A 10339-nucleotide genomic window follows, 5' to 3' on the forward strand; every position below is an offset into this window, starting at 1 on the left:
ACGAGGACAAAAAAAAAGTTTAATTTCTAGTTAAATACGGGGTAGCTGAATCTTGTCCTAATTGAACATCTAAAGGTCCACACAACTTACTGTTCTGTGAGCCACCACATAACAACCCAGAGGGCAGGATGGTGGAACTGAAATCACATCAAAACCAGAGGGGAAAGGGGGGCCGATGGCCAGGAAGGAGGCTCTGGGTCTGCTGGAGACTTCTGTATGGGTTGATTTCCTACCACGGTGTGATCACAGAATTAATTAGATATTGTTTTCCTATAGTTCAGGAGCAGGAATGGAAAGAAGCCTTATTCCATACGCCAAGGGAAGAGTTTCTAGAAGCTAGTACTTTTAATGCCATCAACATCCTGGGATCGGATTGCACAAATGTACGTTCCCCTCAGAATTACCACATCATTGAGACCAAATTATATGATTTCATTACCTGTATATCAACCTGAGTGAAGACAGGTGTAAATCCCGGTTTCCATCGTTGGGTTTACCTGTAGTGCAGCATTCCCGACTCGGGAATCCTGATCCTCTCTAAACACCGCAGACAGAAGGTGCCAGCTCCAACAGCAAAACCTGCCCAAAGAAAATATTGCCCTAGCCTAATGTTTTGATTCCAGGCCATTACAAGTGACAAATTACAGTCAGAAACAAGATTTTGGAAAACAATGTGTGTGTATACTTTTAACCTTACAAGTCTGAGCAGAAACGAGTGTTTTACTGGCCAAAATAGACAGGGAATGTCTGAATATAATAAAAGGTGCATCTCATCTTATGCCTCACTCCCCGAATCTCACTTAATAACAAAGATAAATCCTGAGGTGTGATATACCCAAGTTAAAAATAGAGTACTGCAATCTATAGGACTTTGTTCTCAAAAGCACAAAAAAAAAAAAAAAAAAAAGCTTTTCAGTTCATGAAGCCAAGACAGAAGAAAAAAACAGTAACAGCATGGGATGCTGGTCATCTTTCAGTGGAGAAGTTTATTTTCAAATGCTCTAATATACGTAGACATTCAGGAATCCAGGGAAGGAGTCCAAATAAACACATCCTGACTGAAAAACTAAACCAAAAACTTTGGATGCACAGGGAAAATATATTGAACTGATAGAGAAACACTCAAATTATGTGGTCATGCATAAACCCCTCCAAGGCTCTGTTTCATCTTTTGATGGTTGTAGGCCTTTTAGCAGGGCTCCATCTCACATTAATACCAAATCTAGGCACTTTGTTGTTTTAAGAACGGCTTCTTGGTGCCAACCAGCTAGAGATGTCCAGCTCTCTAAGGAAAAAAACATCTTAATCGTCAGTCAACTCTGATCTCCGTCTTATTGACATGCAGAAAAAGAAACCCTCGCTTTTAATAATAGGGCTTCCTTTCATGCAAAGATAGCGGAGGCTTTCAAAAGATAAATAATTCATGGTCTTCCAAGCTCTGAGAATAAATTTGTTCCTTTCCTGTTTTGCTTTCCTTCAGGATATGACATCTTAGGCAAGCAGGGGGAAGGAGACTGCTCTTTGCTTCTAAGGATATAAACACACTCAATGTTTCATTCCCCACTGCTACAAAACTATAAGATCAATAGACAAGCGCTGAAAAGCTTTTCCCACCAGGCAGAGACTGTGCCATCTAAATAGTCTCTCAAAAGATATAATCTCACAAGCAGCAGCAACAAAGGAGCATCCGACGCATGGCTAGGGAGCATGCTCGGGATAATCTCACATGGGGGACAGCTCCACAATAAGGCATCAAGTTAATTAAGCTTGATCATATCAGTGACTGGTGACCTGTAGCTCTGTCTCCATTATTTTAAGTTTTATCTAAACTCTACGGGGACATGGGAAAGTTGTTTTACTTACTGTTGTGACATATTCTGTAAACAAGAAAAAGAAATGTAGACCAGGTTGAATAAAAATGCAACATACTCCGTCTGGCAAGCCAGGCTGTGTTTCAGTAGGCCTAACACGGCAAAAAAAAAAAAAAGCCTGGATAGAGCAATGTCCAGTTTTCACCAGAGGCTGACAACACCAGCAAGCTAAGCATTGGTGCTCAAAACTCAGCGGGGCTGATCCTGTGCACAGGAGTCACTCCGTTCTCAGCCCAATTGCATTTGCAAAGGGCCCAAAATTCAGCTTGGAGACAATTCTAATGTCTCCTGTTTGTAGCATGGCAGGAATCACCTTGCTTTGGGTTTACTCATGAATCACACAACGTGGATGCATGAAGATAAAAGCTGCCATCTGGCCAGGCCAGGCCAGCTGGAAGTCCAGGAAAGCGTTTCTCCCAAGGAAGGAGGTGATCCTGGGGGATGGTGTATGAGCAAGAACACCAGGGCAAATATCCCTATCCGGCCTGCAGGACTATTCCCTAACACACCCTTAGTCAGTCTTTAGTCACAGTTCACATTTATAAAGAACACAGGTCTCCATACTTGCTTTTAAGAGCCCCCAAAGCATTATGCAGACAGGTTATTGCCAGCAGCCACAGAATAGCAAATGTAAACACAGTTCTGCATATGACAGAGTAATATTTTCTAATGATAATTTTAAGCAACTTATCCCTCTTCAGGAGACTGAAAGCACATTAATATGAATGATTTGCTGACCGAAAAGGGAGTAGTGTCATTTGAAACTTATAGCTGCCGAATGCAAAGTAATGTTGGGGAGGATGGGGAATGAGATGACTGTGTAAGTGATAAGTCATTAATTTGCACCTCAGTGCTGAGGATGAATTATTTCCTGCAATACTGACAAAAGAAGCCATGAAAAAAATCTCTGCCAGACATTTTTATAATGACTGTTATTGTCAGCACTTCTAATCCAGTTAAGAGTCTACTCAAGTGATGAAGGAAGTGAAAGATAAGGCTTCCACAAACACGGGCCACCCTATGAACCAGTTTGCTGATTCAGAAACAACTGTATCAAACAGTGTGTGCTGGTATCCACAAAACCACAGCTTTAAAAACACAGCGTTATGAAAGAGGAAAAAGCAAAGAAAATCCAGTGACTGATTGCAAATACTTTGCGTGACACCTACAACCATGTTTCTGAAAAGCAGTGAGGTTTGAGGACGGAACAGAGGGGAGAGCACTTGAGTGCCGAAATGACACCCACAGCTGCTGTACCTGCAAGCTCTGGGAGCGGAGGTTTGGATACATTATTGAAATGGTACTGAAAATGCATTCAGTACTCCTCTTCACAGGAATTTCAGTTCCAAAGCAAGGGAGTTTTGCCAGCTTTGAGGATTTATCTTCACCACGGTGTGCATGCTCACATGGTGGAAGCAGAGTTGTATGTCTTCTCCTGCTATTCCCTGTTCACTCCTTGTCCGTTTGTTGGTTTTGCTCCCGCCAGCACAGCAAAGGTGAGGGGAGAACCCAGCAATGCCAAATTAAGCTCTTTTGCTCAGCACACAGTACACGTTATTGATCAGGTACTATGGTAGGTATTCAGCAGCAGTCCCACCAGCTGTGGTCCCGTTGAGCACGGTGCAGCTAGGCAAAATCTTATTTCTGCCAACTCCGCACTGCTAGGACTGCAATACAACTACTACCCCCACCAACTACATTGAAATTAGTTCAGGTAATCCTATCCCTACGATACCCATTAAAATCTAAGTGCATCCCCTGCCTCAAAGGTGCTGGGTTTATAATGCCCAGCACCTCACCAATATAGTCAAACAGCCTCAAAAATCGTTTTCCTTCAGCAATTTAAATGTATGTGTGTTTTTATACACACACACACATATATATACTTAGTACTGCCTTCTTAACCAGTACAATATAAATATAATAAAGCAGACGCTCTGGTGTGTGCACCCATCAGCACAGTTTTTCAGCCAAATCTTCGTTCCACGTTTTTTGCCAACGTATCTGTGTCTGTCAGGAAAGTGATCTGGAACCAGAAGACGAGCGTCAGGAAAAGCTGGCAGGGAGGACACAAGCTGTAGCAAAACTCCACTCAGGCCACCCAAGTTTATTCACTTAGAGAGTAGAAATAAGACAGGCTGACAGAAGTACAGCTTTACCATAGCCTTGCCATGTATCAGATGTGCCATTATAAGCTGAACGCTGTTATAGATCTGACCCGAGCAGAGAAGCGGAGCAATTCATGAGAAATTAATTTCACCAGATGACTAGAAGGGCCTTTCGCTTCCCAAAGAGAGCACACTTTGTCAGGTCACGGGGGCTCAGCTAATTAGAGCTGCTTCCTTCTCTTCCAGGACTGAACGTATGAAGCAAAACTGGTTACAAGGAAAAAGTTTTCAGAGAAGAAAAGGTATCAATTTCATACTCTCAACACTATTTTCTGTCCCCCATCCAAATGTCTCTCTAAAAAAAACGAGGGGGGGGGGGGGGGGGGGGGGGGGGGTTGTAACCTTGGTAATAAAGTCTGCAGAGGCCAGTACTAGATACTCTGCAACTGCTGATTCACTGTCTGTGCAAAGGGCCCTTAGCAGCATCTTGTTTTTTGGGATTTCCAGCAGCTCAGCCAGCAGCCCAGACAAATGACCACTGTCATTTGGGCAGCGGGTGCGACGCATCCTGAGCTTGCACCATGCACACCACAGGCTCTGGCTACGCGGACACCAGCAGACCTGCAGTTCCTACAGACCTGCAGTTACAGCTTCAGCTTCTTCCCAAGTACAACCCATGCACAGCGCAGTCGGCCTACTGATGCCATGACTTCACTGCATGTAATCACATTTTTGCCCAGGATTTCTCAAAAGAAATTAAGGAAACTTCCTGCTGTACAGCCCCTTGAATCTCCCTAATTCTCTCTTGAGTTTGGATCACCCCAGTTCAACGCGCACTCTTAACACATGGCCGTGCTTGCAAAATCCCCTAAAGGATGCTTTTCCTGGGTTCAATCCTTGTGTCAAGGGGTGCCTTCATTTCCCAAAGGAGGAAAGTCTTTCCGCAGTTCTCTGTCTGCTGAGAACTTTGTTAATGCAGTTTTACACAAGCAGGACAGGGTGTTTTCTATCAAAGTAAGGCCAAAACATGCACAGTATATCACATTCTGTAGTCTTGGTTTCAAAATCAATAATGCCATGGCCCTTGCATTTTTCTCCAGCGTTTTTCAATGTTTAACAGTTTTGTTCCTACATTACCAACTGATGACTATTTCTCCAATTTGACACTGTACTTCCTTTCCAGATCTCATCATTTCTCTCCTAAACTGCTTTTGCCCCAGCCTGCAGCATGTCATTGTCAGAAAAAACTGGCTATAAGAGCCCCGTGTAGCCAGTCTCCAGCACTGTATCTGCTCCCCTCAGATCCTTCCTGGTGCAAAAATCCTTTCAAGTTATTGTCTGAAGAAGTCTTTTTGTGTTAACTGTTCATTCGACAGAACTTGTTTTAGGGTTTTACTCTCAGAAGGCACTCAGGGTTGAGAAACAAGTGGCTGTGGAAGAGCAGGTCCACCTCTGCTGTCATATCATGGAACAAGTCAGCCCCTATTTCAGCTTCATTGCTTAATCATCCTGTTGTCTTTGATTAATATAATTGGGTTGCACTCTTTCTTCATACACTTACATTTATTCAGTTGAAAATGACAATGTAGAGCACGCTTAAAGACAACAGGTTTTATTACTCAGGATTAAGCAAGCTAACAACAACAACAACAACAGGAGTTTCTCTGCCAGGAGTTATGGGACTCCAGAGGGTATTTACACACTGCACTGTTTCTGGCTGCAACTCCGGGCCGTATCCAGAGCCAGCTGAAGCCTGCCTTGTGCCTCCTGCCAGCAGACCCTAGGCAGTCTTTCACTGATAATTTAACTGTTTCCAAGATCAAGCCAGACCTGGAAAGTAATTGATTCCTTGTGTGCTAGAATAATTAAAATAATCGAGGGCTTTCTGAACAGCCTTGAGGGACTTGGAGCCCTTTCCCTGAAACTACATTAAAAATAGTTCTGAAAATATTTAGAAAAAAAAAAAAAAGTCCAGAGCATTTCTCACAAACGATCTATAAGAGCCAGTTATTGTTTGCCTTAGATCTAATCAGTTAGTCCATAAATAGTGAGAGTTTAGACTAACTTTAATAGAATTATAGTGAATTATTTCTTCTTTATTCTCAGATTTATTGCTCTTCTACTGTAAATCATCTGCTCTCATGCTTCATAAAAAACTTACAGGAAGAGAAGAGCAAAACTAAAACCTTTATAAGCAGCTTAACTAGTTCTTATAGAGATCTTCTAGGGTTTGAATTCAGTTGGCTTGCAGGGTGCACAGGCTGATCTTTGAAAATAAACATGTTTCAGAATCTTTCTTCAAGTTCAGACCAATCCTTCAACTTCAGTAAGATTTTGGATGTATGAGAAACTCAAACTTGGTTCTCCCATGTGTGTGCTTTATAAGCATCTGCAATTAAAGAGGGAGGGAAGCAGCTTTACACGACTACCTTTGAAACATGCCATTACAGCATTTAAGGGAGAACAGAGAGAATCCATGCCCTCAGGCAGAAAATACAAGCAAAACAAGGGTTATTTAACGGCTGTGGGTTTATTTCAGTTTCCTTCTAAAACAGGAATTTTGTACTGCGGTTCCTGTGTGGACAGCAGCACCTGGTCATCAGATGTTACTGCAGGCTCTAGGCTGGTTTCCAAAATACACCTCAGCTGGGTAAAAAGTGTAAACCTGATTTATAGGCTGTAAATGCAGCTAGAAAATGAGCAGCTTGGTTTTGATGATGTTCCTAACGGCGGAAGGTAAGAAGAGCCACTGGCTAACCCCTGACGCACTTGCAAAAGATGCTATAATGACTTGTTGTGCAACCCACAGAAGGCCCAAGGACATTTCAAGAGGGTGCAGTTTGTCCCAGAAAGAACACGGCAGCACACGGGGAAGATGAAGGGGGCCAGTACAGCTTCGGCACTGCCGCACGCAGCAATTCACCTCATTCCCAACGAGCATGGAAACAGTAAAGGTATGTCCTGCTTACACGAAATCCTTCAGCCCTGTTAAACTCCTTTCCTTTCTATGGGAAAGAGGGAAGGGCTGCACCCTGCCCTGCAAAGGGACGTGCACAAGGCCACGTCACCCTTAGCAGTGCTTGAGGCTGCAGAATGCCCTGCTTTGGATTCTGGGCCCACCTCATCGACTTCAAGCTGAACATTTAATGAGCACAAGAATTAAAACTACAAGTTGCATTAGTCAAAATCCAGCCCAATTCCTACACAGCCATCGTTGCTCCCCCAGCACCGCCATACAGCCCCCAGGTTGTTAGAGCCCCAGAGAATCCCCATTCTTGCTAGCATGAGGCTTTTAAACCCATAGCTCTCATATACTTAAGGCCAATTTTATTATTTCCACAGCTGAAGGCTAAGACATCAAAGGGGGGCTCAAAGATTAAGCTTCCATTGGAGTTTACACGGAAGGAGCAGGATTGTGAAGAATGCTCTTAGTCCAAGTTTCTTCACAAATTGAGAAGCCGGTAATCTTACAAGAAAATAAAGATTTTTTTTAAAGATAGTTTTTAACATTTCAATACAAAAATGATTTCAACAGAAGCATTTTCAGAAGGGTAGGGAAGCAAAATGAACCAAACAAGGAGAAGCAGTAAGTAACAACTACAAAAAAGAAAGCAGATGATTAAAAAAAAAAAATTCTATTAATAGTTGCACTAACACTTGTAGCAGCTGGCTTCAAAACCTTCAGGTTCAAGATAGCCTTGAACCTGAAGAAAATTGCACAACTTCACATTTGGAGCAGTCCCATTCCACACAAAGGAAAAGACCAGCTGAAAATGAGAGATACTGATCTATTTACATGGATTTATGCAGCAGTACAAAGGACCCTGGGATGGCACTGATGAAGATGCCCTGAGGATCGATGCATACTCAGAATAAATTTAGAATGTCAACAGTAAATATAAACATATATTTACTTAGGGACATGGTTTAGTGGGTGGTATTGGTGGTAGGGGGAAGGTTGGACCAGATGACCTTGGAGGTCTTTTCCAACCTTAATGATTCTGTGATTCTGTATAGGATCCTCACGCTACTTTGTGTAGTGGTGAAATCCAGTCTTTCAAGATGGAAAGTTGTGGTGACATCTAAGCAAACTTCCTGAAATCTCTAGAGATTCCTGGGTCCATTACAGGCACAAACAGTTAATTGCTAGTCGTATAAATGCCTTTTTTCTTATGTTTCATGACAGATTTAGTAAACTGAATAAGCATTTCAAGGGATAGCAAAGTATTTACATTTTGTTTATTTTTCTGTTAAAAAAGTAGCCATCCACTACAACGGGGATTTTGTGTACTACACAGCACAAACCATGCTGGATAAGAAAGCACAGCTTTACAGTTAATTATTAGCATATGAGTTGCTTCTTAAAATGGAAAACACAGAAAAGCTTACATTAGCTGAAGCTGGGCTTGCTAACCCCAAATCTTTCAACTGATGTACAATGCAGCATAATTGTGACAGCATGCACTTGGCCAGCATACAGATTTCTAAACAAGCTGTTAATATATTTATCGAGATTACATTATGATTGATTATTAATTCATTTCCTATGTGACTGAATCAATATTCAAAGTCTAAACTTAAAGCCCCCTGTTAATTATGCAGGAAGATGAATGATCTTATAGGTTAGCTTTGTCAAAACCAGTTGCACCATCTGTCAGAGATTAATTAGGAAAAAATTTATAAGCACAAATGAATTTGTCACATTTACTGAAGAAAAATGACTTAGCTGATGAGAATTATTTTCTAATGAATATAAATAATAAATACAACTGTAACCTCTTGAACTAGACATGAAACTTCGTTTCAAAATAAGGAAAGAGACAGAAGTATGAATTCAGAGCTCTGATAGATTTTCATGGATGCCACATAAGGAAAACTGTACTAAAGCAGATTCTTTTATCTTTATATATGACAGCGCAACCTGTCATATATATTCTTATTTAAGCCTACAATTCTTTCAGGTCCTTTTTACTTCTTAGTAATTACTCAGATAACTTCAAATCCACCATTAAGTGATTGGTCAATAGGTATTTGTGTGCTTGCAGAAATAAAATAATAATTAGCTTTAAAAAAAAAAAAAATCAGAGGAACCCTTCAGAAAAATACAAAGTACTGGACATAAAATTTTGCCTGGACTCTTTATAAAAAAAAAAAAAAAAAGCAGGTACCATTCAGAAACCAAGGACAGACATTTGCATTGAAGTAAATGTTAAGATGATAATGTTGTTCTTTCTAAAACAGGATTGGAAATTGTGTTTTATCTTTTTAATGTAGTTATTAATTATTACTTACTATTCATATTGCATTAGCCCCTAGCAGATTTGTCTGCTAACTCTTACACAGAACTGTTTAGATCATTTCACTGATAAAGGTGTTTGTAACAATCACAAGAAGAATCTTAAATTATATTCTCAGTTTAATACAAATTCATCTTCTGACTTTCAATTTTCTGCTGGCTTAATCTTAGGGCTTTACTTTTACAGGACAATGCATTCTGAAATCTCGCATTCAATACCGCTCTGAAGACCTGACAAAAGTACAGTACTACCACCCTCTTTGTATTCCATTTTCTTCCAGAAATGCAGTTCAAGTTGTGTTGTGTTTAATGCCTGCTAGGGCAACTGCTTGGGAGGTACATCAGCACCAACTGCTCCAGGTGCTTCGAGGAGCTGAACAAGTAGGTAATAAACATGACTAGGTGCAGATATTGCAGAACATGTTCAGATAAGGCCATCACAAGCAATTCTCTCCGCAGACCTGCACATCAAACATGGATAGATTCCCCAAACCCAGGCAGCCTGAAGGAACATCGTGGGTTATTCCAGGAGCTCTAAGCGATGCCATTTCTTTAAAAATATTACCTGGGGGGGAGTGAAGGGAGGGGGGAAATATAGCTGCCTTTTCCACATTATTTGCTTTGTGTTCTTACTTTTCTTTGTTGCATCTCCTGAACAGCAGTACTGACACACCACAGATAGTTATGCTTAATGACAGTGCTCTGCCTTCCCACACTATCCTCTTTAATTAGCACTGATGGTGGTGGTCAGCAGTCATAAGATAAGCAGTATCAACAGAAAAAATAAGACTTAATATTGCTACTAATTGAAAATGTTTCACAGTTACCGTGGAATAACATTCACAAAAAAAGCTCAAGGTTCAACAAGATTCAACAGGATTTTTTTTAATTCCCACCTATGGGCTCAGTTGAACAATTCACCTCCACTGGTTCTTGTACGTTGTGTAGCAAATCCAGGCTGCAGCAACAACAGGTCTCCGACAGAAATTTCCAAGCAGCTGGAGGCTGGCCATAAGAAAAGGCAAAAACAAGGACGGCTCTGTACAACACAGTGGGATGGTCTG

This window comes from Anser cygnoides, chromosome 4 (genome assembly GCF_040182565.1).
Source record: "Anser cygnoides isolate HZ-2024a breed goose chromosome 4, Taihu_goose_T2T_genome, whole genome shotgun sequence".
In the NCBI taxonomy this organism is placed as follows: Eukaryota; Metazoa; Chordata; class Aves; order Anseriformes; family Anatidae; genus Anser; species Anser cygnoides.